Below are 14,030 nucleotides of genomic sequence, written 5' to 3' on the forward strand. Positions count from 1 at the left end.
AGTTTGATTCGTTGAATCCTCATGTTGTGAAAATAAGAGATTACCGAATTAGAGATGGTAAGTTTCATTGATTACATAATTTTTTGATTCAATACAAAAAATTGTGCAATATAATGTTTATGATGGTGTTGCCCTAAAGCTGGGATACCCGTGAACAGGGTGTCGATGGTGGTGTATGAAATTAGGGATTGAGAACCAAGGTGGATGATGGTAAATTCGTTGAAGTGTTTTAAATAATAATAATAATAATATTTGAAACCTCCAGCAATTACTTGTTACCAAATTCATAAAGTAATATAGATTACAATATACCCTTATATATAAATTAAATGTAAAATTAAAAGAAAATTTATGATTGGTTATAATGATTTCTCGCACTTCTCGCTGTAAGAATACTTCTGAAATGAACCAATACCTATAAATAAATAAATATATATATATATATATATATATATATATATATATATATATATATCTGAAAACTATAAGACATAACTAAACAACAACATTTATAATTAGTCGTACCTTTAAATCTAACAACAACAAACACACCTCGTAAAGTTGGAGAAACACGTAGAAAGTGCACCTGAAAAGCACATTAAAACAAAAGACCATGTGTCATTTTACTAATATTGAACCTGATGATGGGAGATCTAAATTTTATGTTTGTGACTTAGACAAACTTAAAAACATATTATGTAAGCTGTTATAACCTATATGACGAATCAGTATCAAAATTCGTTGAGAAAGTAATCACCAAACTGGTAAATCGAAACTGTTATATCAAAAAAGGCATAAAAGATATTCAAAGAAACCCGCCAATTCAATAAGTTTATAAACAACAACTAAAATGTAAATGTAATGACTCACAATGCAACAAGTTTAACCTGATGACCGGTGGGTGATTATATTAGTGTCAAAAGTGAAAAGTAGTTCTAACATGTTTCATACACCATGTATTGGTCAAATAAACAAGCATCTCATCACAAAACACATGAGCAGATTCAGAATTCACAAGACAGATTTTAGCATGCAAATGTGTATTTATTACTTGAGAAAATCATGGAAATAAATTATGAAAATTTTAACATAGTAACATAAATGGACTAGGTTTATGAAACTATTTTTATTACAATTTTATCTAAAATATAAAAACCAAAATAATTCAATCACTATAGATAGGTACGAACAGTTCAACAGCAGATTGCGAAACAAAAAGTGTTGACTTGGTTAATCCACAATACTAATCCAAATCAAGAAAGACCAATTGGATTAAAATAATAACTTAAAATTTGGAGTTACAGAAGTGCAACAAACCCATTTGGACTTGTCACAAAAGAGTTATGATGTCGGGAAGACATACCAGAAATCGACTCCCCGCATCAGCTTTGACACATATTTTTGTAAAATCATAAAAACCATTAAAATAACATCCAAAAATTACAAATCATAACTTTATGAAAACTAGACTCAAAGTAGAACATCATGAAAACAATAATAGATCAAAAACAATCAATTATCATCTACTTACAGACCAAATAATATACGAGAACAAATCTGTCAGCTAACTGTTGTCATCGGAACTCGAACCCTAACATGTTTATGTCATCTCTAGGGGTCTAATTCATCAATTAACATCATAATCATCAATATTATAGAGATTTAACATCTAGAGTTTTACAATAACTAATCAAAAATATGAAATCAATGCATAAAACTTACCATCTAGTGTTAGGAATGATGAAAATACCTCAAAGACACCACCAATTACAAGAATTGAGGTTGAATTGAAGATGATTACAGTTTTTTGGTGGTTTAGGATCGTGAAAGAGGGATGGTGCCACACCCCGAACAAAGGCAACAGAACATGCCGGGGTGCAACGGATTGCCCAAAACACACAAGACACTATTTAAAGCGACAATATTTAATCAACTCATTTATTTCATAAATCAATAAACAAAACATCTTGTTCATACATAACAAATTGAATACAAGTAAACAAATATATTGTTCATTTTGCTAATATCCTAATAGTCTTGATAACGTTTATCGTCAAGTTCTCGAGTCAACCAAAGTCAACATGTAACATTGCATAAAATAAAGTTTGTCAACACAAAGGTTGGTGAAAAATTTCATAGTTTTTAAACAATATGTATACAATAAGAAATTTCACAACTTGTATACAAAACAATAAATAATAGCAACAATTTGGATAAATGAGATTGCTAAATAGCACACGTTAGCGACACCGTCTATAAGAGAGTACCAAATAGATTTGGATTTCCAATGAGATCGTTAATAAGAATACATTAACGACACAGTGCTATAAGAGAATACCAGATAGTTCACATATTTTATGAATGAGATCGTTAATTAGAACACATTAACGACACCATGCTATAAGAGAATACCTGATAGTTCACGGATTTTTGAATCAACCAACCAAAAGCGGTAAACACATAAGCATATAAGCATGTAAGCATAGAACACCAAATCAAGCATTTATTTAAGTGAAGTATACAATAAAGTTTGTGGTTTAAGACTCAAATATAAAACATTTAGTTTGGATAAGTATACAATATCACCCCCCGTGATGAAAGATGGAAAACGGGGTATGAAAGTACTCACGTTCAAGTAATAAACTTGAAAATTGATGACTTGGAGATTAACCGGGATCGACGGGTTTAACGAACGAGGCCTAAGAGAAAAGGGTTCTTGTATTATAAAAATTGTCTTGAAAGTATTTAAGTAAAATAAATTATAAGAAAAGTAAACAATTAAAGTTTAAGGTTTAAAATGTAAATATTCAAGAAATTATAACAATAGTCCTTTAAAAATATAAGTTTGCTCGAACCCGGGTTAAAGTGTCTAACCTTAATATTTACTCAACCTATGTTAAGTAATAAGGTGGGTAAAAATGCAAGAATGCAAGTCCCTTTGAAATAAAGATACTAAAACGGGTTTCAACGAGTGTTCGGGTTGTTGATTCGGGTCTTAATAATTGGTCAAACCCATTGTCAACTTTCCAAAATATTAAATGTTATTAGAGAACTCATAAAAATCAAGTAAGACTTAACCAAGTATGTAGTTCTATTGTTTTAGAACTATCAACGTACGTTAAGCGAGTGTTCGGTTTTGTCGGTCCAAACTTTGTTATGAGATCAAGTTGGATCCAACATTTCCTAGTACTTAAGAAAATAATTAAAATCAATTTATAAAGTATTTTTAAAGATTTATACAAGCCTTGATAGCTAAAAACACACTTGTGTGCCTTAAGCAAGTGAAAATCGGTTTTGGTTTGGTTTCCATTTCACAACAAGTTCATAGATGGTTTTCACATTCCCAAATATCAAAGAACTTGTATAATAATGTACACATGAAAATACTTAAGTTTTACAACCAAAAAGTTAACAATATAGCTTTTAAACAAAAGTCCGGTTTACGGTCTAGAGCTATTTACGGTTAAACCGAGGCATAGACTCTTAGAACCCTTAACCATGGAACTTCATAAATATGATGTACAAACTAAAATGAGCAGACGTTAAACATGATTAATATGTGCAAACAAGTTATATAAGTGTACATATATCAAGGACCACGAAAGTCCTACATGAAGTCTTGCCTTACGAAGCCCGAAACTTAACCTACCGGGGTCGAATAAGTAACCGCCAAAGGTAACAAGGGGTGTGTATTATATATATGTTGTGCCATATGCTTCAAGTATTGATTAAGACTAAGAAAACTAAATAAAATTGCAAAACTAACTTAGTTTGACTTTGGAAGTCAAACTTGACATAAACTTGAAAATAACCTTGTATGATCTTTGATTTTTAGTGAGGAAGGAGTTTATGAGCAAGGATTTATGTTGGAAAGGGTTGGGTATTTATAGGAGGAGCTTAAATGGTTAAAATACGGATTCGTTGGACAATAAAACAAGCAAGGAGACCAAGAGGACAAATCTGTCTGCTAGCGGCCGTGTCGCGCAACCGCATAGGGTTTCCCCGTCGTGCTACGCGGCTGGTGGGCTGATGGTATTTTTTGCAACTTTCAAAAATGACAGTTTGACCCCCGAAGTTCGTTTTAAGAGATTTTAACGCGTTTTAAGGACCGAAAAGGATGTTTTCAAGACCAAACAAGTGTAAAACAATATTGTAACATAAAATCCATCATTTTGATTATTTCATAAGTTTCGGTTTACAAAATGGGTCGGTTTACATGTTAAACGATACAAAAACAAATACAATCGAGACCCGAATTTGACGAATGTCACAACAATGATAAGCGAAAAGACACAATGATGTGCGAAAAGACAAAATGGTGTGCGAAAAGGCATAATGATGAAAAAAGACACAATGATAAGCGAAAAGACACAATGGTGTGCGAAAAGACACAATGACGAAAAAAGACACAATGGTGTGCGAATAGACACAATGATGTGCGAAAATACACAATGACGTGATTTTTGTTTTAAACTTTATATAAAAAAAGTCATACTCATATTAAAGATAAAAAAACGTTTTTTTATTATGATGAATTTTTTTAAAAAAAATATCATACGAAAAAGTTATAAACGTTCTAAAATGATGGGTACTAACATGTGACTTGCATGTGGAGAGTATAAATATGTACAATTACCTCTATACCTTTTTTCTTTTAATTCATACTTGACACATGTCAATTATTTGTAGATTCTCACACTTTTCTTCTGATTGCTGTTACCATTTATAGAATAACTTCACCACAGTTTCGTATTCTACCTACTCTTTCCTTAAGACGTTGATATATTAACTGCTAATTAACCTCGGGCGCTTTCATGGGAACTACCGGCTAAAATACCACTATCCGGCAACGTTCAAGCCATACGTTACAGCCTTAACAATCATTCAAGACAACATTGAAGACATTTCTCTCTAGCGTTAACAATCTATCAGTTTCATTAATTGAAGTCCTTTATTGTTCCCTTCTGTGTTTAATGGAAGCATTTGCTGGGGCTATAACTCACACATCGTCATCATCAGCGGGCCTCAAATCCCCCACTTCGAGATATGTTTTCAATTCCAATCTTAATCTCCGGTTCTTCTTCGGGTTCCTCCTCGGGATCTTCCTCGGGATCTTCCTCAGGCTCCTCTTCGGGATCTTCTTCAGGTTCTACTTCAGTCTCTGCCCCAGGCTCGGCCTCAGGCTCTGCCTCAGGTTCGGCCGCATTCTGAGCAAGTTGCATTTGTAAGACATCGCAACGCTCTAGAGCTATCTCGGTTCGGGTCCTTGCTTCTTGGAGTTGCTCTTTCAAATCTATCATCTCAGCTTGCATCTTCATCATAACCGTCATCTGTTGCTCACTAGTCTCTTGCATATCTTCATTGCCGCTGCCATGCGGGCAATCTCCTCCTTAGTCTCGGTTCCGTCTTTTAACATTCTGGAAACGTTCTCCCTCGTATAGCGCATGTAACCCACGTCACGCTCCAAGCATGAAACAACAGCTGCGAGAACTCTCTCTACAGGTTCGGTTATGGGTGGTAGGGTGTTCGGATAAGCAGGGTGGTTCGGGTGAGGCAACGGGGGAACTTGTTCGCGATAGACCATACGTCTGATCTTGTTAGGGTACCAATCCCAGCTAACGTCGTTTTCGTAAATGCCTCCGGATAGGCGGTACCTCTTCGGTGCGGGAGCTTCGAGTTCCGGGACTACTCGGGGTGGCGATGCGGTAGGTAACTGCGGTTCCTTCCCATAAGCATGAGTCATCGAATCGGATGATGATGAGGGTGGCGTCGACATTCCTACAGGTAAGCCGTGTATGCGCGCGCGTATGAGTGAAAGAGGTAAAGAGATAAGATTACAAGACTACACAAACCTATGCAGTGCGTATCATTATAACTAATAGGTCGTCGCGGTTATAGTCTAGTATGCATGCAGCTTCTAGTTCGCTATAACCAATGGCTCTGATACCAATCTGTCACACCCTCAAAATCCACTAACGGAGTTTTACCGTCAGAGGGTGTGAACTAACAGGATCGGAATCATCAGTTATAATCAAACCATAAAAACGTTTAAATGAAAATAAGTGCGGAAGCGTAAAACCATAGAACAATGTTACGTCACGCAGGACGATTTAAAAACCAAGGATAACAGTTAAAACAAGTTTGCATAGTTAAAAGTTTATCACACAATGCATGTTCCTAAACCGCGCGCCCGCCTCGGCTACCTGAGAATAACATACTAAAAGTGTCAACACAAGGTTGGTGAGTTCACAAGTTATATAAAATAAATCGTTTAGCGTTTGCGTTCAGCGTTTTACGTTAAGTGTTTTGCGTAACCACGTTACGGCGTTTAAGCGTTTTGCGTAACCACGTTACGGCGTTTAAGCGTTTTGCGTAACCATGTTACGGCGTTTTGCGTTACCAGATAGTGTTATGTCAAATTATATATCGATAGGTAGCTAGTCTATACAACAAGTATTACTAAGTGTTCGACACCGAAGCTGACTCGTTTAGTAAGTGCCTTGTCACCAGGTCCTCCAGACCATGGTACGTGTTAGCCAAAATTACACCCGCTCGACCTCCAGTCGAGTTTAGCGTTGGGTGGGGTTTGTCAAACCCAGTAGTACTACTCAACAGTGACTCGCTATTCAAAATATTAACCGGTTCGATGTGTAGGACTTCAATTGTTTCGTTTGCCACTTAGCCTTTACAAGTGATATATAATTTACTAACAAAATCTTAAAAATGCGTTGTGGAGTATGTTATCTCCCCCAAAAGAAAAGCGTTTAAAACAGTTTAAAAGGGGTAAGTGAAACTCACTGTTTGCGAAGAATTTCCCAAAATAATCACCAAGATGCGCGTCACCGAAAAACTCTCTCTAACGTTCTAAAACAACAAAGAGATTTTTCTAAGTGTCGGAATATTATCGAGTCTCTAGACCCGGTACATAATACCTATGCACATAACATGTTTCGTGTTTCGCTCGTGAATCGTGTGTGAATTTAACAAGTGTTTTTGTGACACATCACATGTGTAAGCAATCATATACGTGTCATGTATTCATAATGTACATTACTAGCAATTTTTCCCGTAAGGGCATTTTGGTCAACAAATAACAATTAACTAGCCATTATTCCCCATAAGGGCAATTTGGTCAAATCATGGCAATCAATTAGCAACTATTACCCGCAAGGGTATTTTGGTCAAAACATAACAATTATATAACAAATATCATATTTCATGCATTTTTACACAACTCAGAAGCTAGTTTCACCGAGACAGAAATCCCACTAGAAAGATTGTACAATTTCACCGATCATAGCATCTCAATTAATTTACCAAAAATCATCACAGAAGCACATATGTCTTAGGTTTCCAAAACATATTTTATTACATTTTTATTCCTCATAGTTTTCTCACAATCATCAAATCATTACAGCAAACTCATAACAGTCAGATTCATGCACAACAGAATGTTATTTGCAATTCCCGTTAAACGAAAAATCCAATAAATGCAAGACCACTTGGGTTTGGTTCCTAACTCAATGAGTCAACTTCCAGAAGTGGAACCAACCCAATTGGTCTCGTAGTTCATGAGATATAACATTTACAACATAACCTAACAGCAGGTCTAACAGCTCAGCTTTGCACAACGTTTTTGTAAAATCATAAAAGTAAACTTCTACTTGTCCAAAAATTACAAACTTATACTTTATAGAAACTAGAATCAACCTAGTTTACTGCAGTACCCACAATCTCAACCAATTTTCACGTTTACACTTCGTTACAGTCACTTAAACATCGTATACACATTCTGTCCAGAATCTGTTTACATCCAAACTCAACATAATAACAATCTATGAACTATCATGCATCCATATAACCCTCTAGACCCATAAACACCATCCATGCACATCAATTTCACATTACATACAAGATTAGGGTTTGTGTTTTAACTCAAATCAAAGACACAACAATCAACATGCAACAAGATTCAATCTAGTTATCAAATCATCATTCAATCAACAACAATCATTCTAGTGATACATACACACAAAATCGGCTGCCTAGGGTTTTCAATTAACCCATTAAACATCAAAATCAAGCAACAAGAAGGTAAAGGATGATCAAATATACCTTCCTAGCACCTAGTTCTTCAATCAAAGGCTTGAATTGATGGTGTATATGTGTGTGAAAGTGGACGGCAGCCAAGGGTCAAGAAAGGGAGAGGCCGATCGGGATTTAGGGAGGGAGGAAAATAATAGTTAGGGTTTAGTTATTATTATTATTTATAGAATACAATGTTACACTTTGACCCCTCCACTTCTAAGTATTACTTAACTAGCTTAACTAAATTGTTTTCGTCTTGAGTTAACGTTTATAACCATGTTATCACATAACACATAAGTCTAACACATAATTATCACATAATTACTGTTTTGACGTTTTTCGTTTATTTATCAATCGTTTGCGTCAACTCGTTTGCGTTTCGGTGCAAATCCCAAAAGACTACACATGTAGTAAGTGTTAAGCGTCATTTAAACCCTAGTTTAAATGCAATGAAGTGTGCGTTATAGATTCAATGATCTTAAGTTTGAATTGACGGAGTTGAGTTAACGGAGTTAACCTGAAATTGACGATTGTCACATTCATAGATGGTTTTCACATTCCCAAATATCAAAGAACTTGTATAATAATGTACACATGAAAATACTTAAGTTTTACAACCAAAAAGTTAACAATATAGCTTTTAAACAAAAGTTCGGTTTACGGTCTAGAGCTATTTACGGTTAAACCGAGGCATAGACTCTTAGAACCCTTAACCATGGAACTTCATAAATATGATGTACAAACTAAAATGAGCAGACGTTAAACATGATTAATATGTGCAAACAAGTTATATAAGTGTATATATATCAAGGACCACGAAAGTCCTACATGAAGTCTTGCCTTACGAAGCCCGAAACTTAAGCTACCGGGGTCGAATAAGTAACCGCCAAAGGTAACAAGGGGTGTGTATTATATATATGTTGTGTCATATGCTTCAAGTATTGATTAAGACTAAGAAAACAAAACAAAATTGCAAAACTAACTTAGTTTGACTTTGGAAGTCAAACTTGACATAAACTTGAAAATAACCTTGTATGATCTTTGATTTTTAGTGAGGAAGGAGTTTATGAGCGAGGATTTATGTTGGAAAGGGTTGGGTATTTATAGGAGGAGCTTAAATGGTTAAAATACGGATTCGTTGGACAATAAAACAAGCAAGGAGACCAAGAGGACAAATCTGTCTGCTAGCGGCCGTGTCGCGCAACCGCATAGGGTTTCCCCGTCGTGCTACGCGGCTGGTGGGCTGATGGTATTTTTTGCAACTTTCAAAAATGACAGTTTGACCCCCGAAGTTCGTTTTAAGAGATTTTAACGCGTTTTAAGGACCGAAAAGGATGTTTTCAATACCAAACAAGTGTAAAACAATATTGTAACATAAAATCCATCATTTTAATTATTTCATAAGTTTCGGTTTACAAAATGGGTCGGTTTACATGTTAAACGATACTAAAACAAATACAATCGAGACCCGAATTTGACGAATGTCACAACAATGATAAGCGAAAAGACATAATGATGTGCGAAAAGACAAAATGGTGTGCGAAAAGACATAATGATGATAAAAGACACAATGATAAGCGAAAAGACACAATGGTGTGCGAAAAGACACAATGACGAAAAAAGACACAATGGTGTGCGAATAGACACAATGATGTGCGAAAATACACAATGACGTGATTTTTGTTTTAAACTTTATATAAAAAAGGTCATACTCATATTAAAGATAAAAAACGTTTTTTATTATGATGAATTTTTTAAAAAAAAATATCATACGAAAAAGTTATAAACGTTCTAAAATGATGGGTACTAACATGTGACTTGCATGTGGAGAGTATAAATATGTACAATTACCTCTATACCTTTTTTCTTTTAATTCATACTTGACACATGTCAATTATTTGTAGATTCTCACACTTTTCTTCTGATTGCTGTTACCATTTATAGAATAACTTCACCACAGTTTCGTATTCTACCTACTCTTTCCTTAAGACGTTGACATATTAACTGCTAATTAACCTCGGGCGCTTTCATGGGAACTACCGGCTAAAATACCACTATCCGGCAACGTTCAAGCCATACGTTACAGCCTTAACAATCATTCAAGACAACATTGAAGACATTTCTCTCTAGCGTTAACAATCTATCAGTTTCATCGGTTGAAGTCCTTTATTGTTCCCTTCTGTGTTTAATGGAAGCATTTGCTGGGGCTATAACTCACACATCGTCATCATCAGCGGGCCTCAAATCCCCCACTTCGAGATATGTTTTCGATTCCAATCTTAATCTTGGGTTCATTGTTCACAGATTCAGGTAATTGTTTCAATTGGCTGATTTAATTGGTTTAATTATAGTTATAAATCTAAATATTGCTTTTTTTGATTTTGTCTGTTGACTTCTGTTTTCCTTAAACGTAATTATCTATACTTATCGATCAATTTCAGTTCCTTGCTTCGTATGCAGCATTGCCAGAAATCAGTTAGCTGGTGTTGCTTAGTATTTCTTTAGCTTCTAAAATTGAAGAGATCCAAGCCGCTCTTATTTTGGATTTGCAAGTAAGTTTCTATTATAATTTTAATGCATACCAACCGTTAGTCAAAATACCTAAAAGCTAATTTTGTGTGTATGAAATTGATGGGGTTTGTTTAGATGGAAGGATCAAATATGCATTTGAGTAAAAAAAAACATTATGAAGATGGAGCTTTTGGTATTATCTTCTCTTGAAGGGAAGATGAATCAAGTAACCCCTGCTGGTTGTCTTCAACGAGCTGGTAACTCACTAAATTTTGCATTCACTTATTTACTCTGTTACACAGTTTGTATACTGTTTCATAAGAGCGGTGAACTTTGTAAAAACTACATTCATTTTCAAGGTTAACAATTTTGATGGCATCAATACGCAGAGTTTTGAAACACTAGAGACTGCATTAGGATTGTCTGGATAGGTTTTTTGCGTATCAATTCTAAAAATTTTGGTTTGTTGTGTTAACCTCTAACCTTATATAACATGTCTGATTTTGTAGTTTTATTTAATCTTTCAATCTTTTTTCTTTATGCGTGTTATTTCACGGCCTCGTTTTATTTCTTTCGTTTGTATAGCTAATCAGCGGGGAGTATGTGGGAGCACTTACGATGAGTGAACCTAATGGTATTTTTTGATCAAGTAATTTTGGTTATTTTTGGTTTTTCTTTGGGATTTATGTTAAGTTGATTATTGCTTTTTATATTATCAATTGGTTCAGTTATTGTTGGTATGAAATGCACAACGGATCATATAGATGTTCTTAATGGGAACAAGTTGTGCACCAATGGTCTCGTTGCTCAAACCTTGGTAATTAATTTATAAAATAATACGCCCTGCTTGAGGTGCGCGCATATTATGTATATACGTGTAAACCCTCGGGTGGGCAAAAATGAAATTGCACTAATTTTGACGTTATTTTACTAATCTCGTGAAAATAACGTTAAAAGTGGCGGAAGGTTAATCAGGCATCATGTGGTGGCGTTGATAGCCGAAAGACGAGGGTACATGCACCAATCAGCCGGTATCCCGATGGTTGAGTGCTATATGCTTTATGTCCAAGGCTTGATGCAAAACTACCATCGAGCCGGTGGTCTCACCGGAAGCAGACTCTCTATCCCTATGGGGTAAAGGTAAGGTTGTCTATATCTTACCCTTCTCAGACCCTACCATAGCTTTGCTATTTGTGAGATATACTGAGTACGATGATGATGACGACGACTATTGTGTAAAATTAAGTGGTTTATGCTAAATAGATATTTATATATTCACAATTTCAAGTGAGTTTATGCGTTGGGTTGTTGTAACATGTGCTTCAAAAGTGTTTCCTGCATTGTAGGTTATACATTGTGCATAAGGTACTGTACTTTGTTTCTACTGGACCGCAAGATCCACCCACATTCGACCGTCATATTCTACATCACTTTCTCCTCATATGCATCCGAAATCCACCTCCACATACCATCTTCTTGCAACATCATACGAAATCGTTTCTACTTGACCTTCACCCACTGTTGCTGGGTTCAATTTCTGAACCCTATGTAGCGTTGGTGTACTGGTGGGCCGATTTCTGCAGTCATAGGCTATTGTTGCGGGGTTACATTTCGTAACCCTAGGTGGCCGTGGTCTGGTGGGGGAGCTGGCTGTTAAAGGCTTGCTTTCTAATGTTGAAAACCCTAATTCATCTACTCCCATGTTGATTTGGAAAATTAATCTTTCTTTGTTCGTTAAACTGTTGATTTTTATTTGAATATCGTTGTATCTATAAACGGCTGGATGATTTAGGGTTGTAATTGGGCAAAATTAGGTCTGGGTATACATGTGCATTCATCACTTTTGACTTGCTAACACGAACTAATTCATAATATTTGTGTGCGTAGGTTTGCCTGATCCTTTTGGAGTTCCAAATACAAAGGCCTCATTATTGTGGATGTTTAATATTATCCCCCAAAGTTATTAAGTTAGGTTTTTTTTTTTTGTTACTGCTATGGTGCTGGTGGTAGCGACAGTCTATTGTGGGTTTGATTTGAGGAACTTTTACGGTTTGGTGACATGGTGGCAACAGTGTCGTGCATGGTTAGTCATTATTGTTGAATTGGATTGTGTAAGTTAGGGATGAGCATGGTACCGGACCGGTCCCGATCCCAAAAATCCTCAATTCTTGGTACCGATACAGGTACCGAAATATTCGGTTCGGTACCGGTACGGGACGGTACCGGGATTATACCGGTACCCGAGGTAAAAAATCGGGAAATACCGGTACCGTACCGTACCCAAATCTTAAAATTTTGGTACCGACGGTACCGGTACCAATCGGTACCGTCCCGATTTTGCTCATCCCTAGTGTAAGTCCAATTATATTGTTGGTTGATTAATATGACATTGTTCTCTATGGTCTATGGGCTTTGATATTTGGATTGAAACTTACATTGTAGCCGACGAGCGGGCTGAGCCTTGGTTAAGAAGTAAGGTTTCATAACGGGACATTTACGGTTTGGTTGAATTGTTGGTTGATGAGTATGGCATTGCCCTCTATGGTCTATGATTATGATGGCACTTTGTTTTTTGGCGTGGCAACTTACGTTGCAGCTGTCGAACGAACTGAGCCTTGATTGGTTAAGTAATACATTGTTGTCATTGGGGTTAATTGAGGAACATTTACGACTCGGTTCTATTCAATTTTATAGTTGGTTGATGCATATGACATTTTGTTGCAGCGGTCCGAGCGGACTAAGTCTTGGTTAAGAAGTTGGGTTGGTAACCGAGCATTTACGGTTCGGTTTAATTGTTGGTTTATGACTATTATAATGTTTACTATGGTCTATGGCTACACTGCTATATATGGCGTGGCAACTTACGTTGCAGCTATCGAACGAACTGAGCCTCGGTTGGTTTGTCGCCGGTATTATGCTTCTTCATGCCCTACTGTTGCCAGGTTGATTAGCAATCCAAGGTGGTGGTGGTGTAGTGATATTGCTGCCCCATCGGCCGTCTATGGTGGCGGCGTCGGACCCGTAATTCTCTTATTCAGTAATATCTTTGTGTGAACCGATCTGAGCCTATATTTGTGATTCTTATTCTTAACAGGCTATGATGATAACCCGATCTGAGCCTATTATTGTTATGGACTTATGGGCTACTTTACTTCTATATTAGCTGTTTTAGTTTCTGCTGGTTAATTAGGGTGGGTTTTTTGATGCAATTTGTTGTGTATTTTTAATATGCATTTTGAATTGGGTTTCTATATTAGTGCCAAAAATATACAGTTGCCTATATTTGCACTTGGAAAAATGAATCTTTTGTGTTTGGTTAATGGTTACATTACTTATACTTTGTGTTTGTTTGCATCTTGGTTATCCTTTGGTTCTTTATGTTATTTGGTATGTGTTTTATCTTTGGTGATTCGTTAAAAGATAGCTTAGCT

Source organism: Bidens hawaiensis, unplaced genomic scaffold (genome assembly GCF_021521415.1).
Source record: "Bidens hawaiensis isolate Kalapana, Puna unplaced genomic scaffold, B.hawaiensis_p1.1 tig00080083_1, whole genome shotgun sequence".
NCBI lineage: Eukaryota > Viridiplantae > Streptophyta > Magnoliopsida > Asterales > Asteraceae > Bidens > Bidens hawaiensis.